This window comes from Fukomys damarensis, unplaced genomic scaffold, assembly GCF_012274545.1.
Source record: "Fukomys damarensis isolate Sample0158 unplaced genomic scaffold, DMR_v1.0_HiC HiC_scaffold_34, whole genome shotgun sequence".
Classification (NCBI taxonomy): Eukaryota; Metazoa; Chordata; class Mammalia; order Rodentia; family Bathyergidae; genus Fukomys; species Fukomys damarensis.
The window spans coordinates 22,738,216-22,741,531 of NW_022900946.1; the positions used below are offsets into that span (position 1 = coordinate 22,738,216).

A 3,316-nucleotide genomic window follows, 5' to 3' on the forward strand; every position below is an offset into this window, starting at 1 on the left:
GAGAGAGAGAGAATGAAGAACCAAGCACTGGTAGGACCATAGGCTCAAATCAAATAACACAATGTTATATTTTAACCTGAGCTAAACACAAGAAGAAACAATCCTCCCTCCTCCCTCCTCAGGGAAAAACAATAAATTATATCCAGCAGTGTATTTCCTTCACTCATGAATGGAGAAGCAAACTACACAGGCACTTACGTGAAGCCTGCAGCTGAGTAAGGTGGGGCAGAAAGATGGCAGTGAGAATGTAGGTGCTACAGTCTAGAAAGCCCTCTGCAGCTGGGGGCAAGGGATGGGGTGTAGTGGCACAGGGTGCCCTGCCTTGATGGGCAGTTCTCCATCCTGACTGTCAGGCTGGTCAAGCAAGTGTCTACCCGTGACAAATATTTAAAAGGAGTGCAGGTAAACTCTGGCCAACTGGAAGGAGTAAGGCCTGTACCTGGGACCCAGTTCCTGCTTTGAATAAAGCACTGTAGCCAGGGTAGATGTGACCACCCAGAGACAGGGACACTGCAGGGCAGCTCTGCAATAATTTTTTTTGTACCGGGGTTCAAACTCAAGACCTTGCAATTGGGAGGCAGGTGCGGTGCCTCTGAGCTAACTCCCTGGCCCAGCTCTGCACTATTTTTGCAACACCTTTTGAACCATAATTAGTTCAAAATAAAAAGTTTAAAATAAATTCAAATAAAAAAAAAGAAAGAAAAACCTTTAGCAAGGGCCGAGGTTAGAGGATCATACAAGTTCAAGAGGAAGAACAAGCTTTCTTTCCAGAGGCTGCCCTGGTTAATGCCTCAAAGCCACCTCACTATGAAGCTATGTATTTTGTTCCAAAGGCAGGAACTTATTTTGTTTTGTTTCGTTTGTTTTGGGAAGAATATTGATAATAGTGGAGTTTTGTGGTAACCTGAAGACATATGAAAAGGCAGCCAAAACCCTGGCATGCTACAGTTTTCTGTTTCAAAATAATTACTGACTTCCTGAAAACTGCCTATTGTAATAATTTCCCTTCCCACAGTGTGTGTGTGTTGGGGGGAGGATATTGCATAACTCATTTATAATGATACCCCCCCAAAGCACTTAGAACACAAAACAAACGGCTCATTCAAGAGGGGTTGCATAAGCCAGACTACATGGTGACAGTGTAAATGTCAAAGGGATGGTGCTCTTACTGCTAAGCATCTTCCACACAGGCTTTAATGCCTGCTTCATTCAGAGACACTGTGTGTGTGTGTGTGTGTGTGTGTGTGTGTGTGTGTATGAGAGAGAGAGACAGAGAGAGAGAGAGCTCAGCTCAGACAAGGAGTAGTTGGAAAATTAAAAGCTGATCAGAAATCCTTTATAAGATCCATAGGATCCCAGGGTAAGACTTTTGACCTGAGAAGTCTACTCAGCCACCAGAAAACAGGAATAGCTATTAAGTCCTCCAAAGCAACAGTCAAAGCTAGCCAGTTTACATTTCACCCAGTCTGCAAATAAGGACAGTATGAGACAGATGCAAAGATTTTCTCATCAGTGACAAGAAGGTATGATTTTTTTCTGCTGTGGTCCTTAAAAATACCAGGAGGGGGCCTGGCGATTTAGCTCAGTGGCATCGAGCCTGCCTCGTAAGCCCAAAGTCTTGAGTTCAATCCCTGGTACAGGGAGAAAAAAAAAAAAAAAAGAAAAAAGAAAAGAAAGAGCCAAGGATTTAGCCCAGTGGTTCTGCTGCCTGCCTCGTAAACCCAAGGTCCCGAGTTTGATCCCTGGTACCAAAAAAAAAAAAGGCCAGGGATCTAGCTCAGTGGTTCTGGCACCTGCTTCAAAAGCACAAGGACCTGAGTTTGATCTCTGGTACAAAAAAAAGAAAAAAGAAAGAATACAAATTTGGGCTAGGGATTTAGCTCAGTGTCACCACGCTTGACTTCCAAGCACAAGGTCCTGAGTTTGGTCCCAGTACCAAAAACAAACAACCAAACAAACAAACCCTGGAGCTCTAGGCAAAGCTTCAGGAGGCCGGCCTGCCTGCCCAGAAACTCCATGGATTCTAGGTCAGGTAAACCTAAGCCAGGCACTGTCCCTGATGTATTTAGCATTTATATTCAACCATGAGAGTCAGGCCACTGGCTATTTAAACAAGAATAACAAGAAGCTGAACAAGTTAAAATCCAAAGCATTAACTTGTCAATCTCAGTGTTAACCTAGAGCTTTTGATGTATGGGTGGGCCCTCAGGGCGACTCCTTTTTATTTTTTAGGTGGTACCTGGCTTTTCTCAGTGCTTTTTGGTACAGTACAAGAAAATTATCAAAGGGATAAGCCATGAAGAAAGCAGATTACCCACCTGGCTTTATTTTTCAGCCCTTTCATCTCCTATATCTCAAAGTTTCTCAAACAGCAGAGTGTGAGGGCTCTCTAACTAACTGGACAGAGAGTGGTGCCCAGTGAACATGGTGACCTACAGGCTCTGGGAGTGGGACACAAAATTCTCTTTCTCTATGGGACCAGAAGCTTCCAGAGGCCTGGAGGGAGTGTATTCATTCTTCACAGATACTAGGAGCCAGCAGAAGACTCAGAAGCAAAGGCAGACAGGGATGGGTGGGGTCTGCATAGCACGGTACAGAAGAAAACTCTCTTCTCTCCCAGCTAAGAGCTGGAGGCAACACTGTGCCCCTGGCTCTCAGCACACCCAAGGAGCTCAAAGTGTATCTCCGCCCAATCCCAACAACTCAGTGATAAGGATTCTGAGGCTTCTCCCTATATGAAATCTGTTTTTATACACTCTGAGCTTTTTTCTAAATTGCAGCTGCTGTTGTTGGATTCCATATAAAGAGGGAGTCAGAGACATTCAAAGGGTATTTTACTAATTCCAAGATGAAGCATCTGCAAATTGGACAAATTGGACAAATGATATCCCTCGCATCCGAGTGTCTATTAGTCCATTTGATAGGTCAGGAATGACCCACTGCTGGTAGGCAAGACAGAGGCTTCTGAAACTTCCAACCAAGGGACAGCATGCGTTCTCTATGCCGGCAAAATCCAAGGTGAGAGCCAGGCCTACATGGTGCCACACTCTTGTAATCCAGCAGCGAGGGAGGCTGAGGCAGGGGGTATTCAACAGTTCAAGTCCCACTTGGGCCATTTATGGACACCTTGCCTCAAAACAAAAAATAAAAAGGGTTGGGGATGTAGTTGAGCGGCAGAGAGCTCCTGGGTTGGATACCTAGTACTGGAAAAAAATAAATCCAGGGCTGGGGATTTAGCTCAGTAGCACTGCACCTGCCTTGCAAGCACAAGGGCCTGAGTTCGATCCCCGGTACAAAAAAAAAAAAAAAAAAAAAA

At 44.8% G+C, this 3,316-nt stretch overlaps 1 protein-coding gene across 4 annotated transcripts in view; it reads right to left on the minus strand.

Moving 5' to 3' along the window:
* Nucleotides 1-3,316, minus strand: part of Fam234a (family with sequence similarity 234 member A) — a 39,238-nt gene that overhangs the window by 28,511 nt on the left and 7,411 nt on the right. The gene's annotated exons all lie outside the window — the stretch shown is intronic.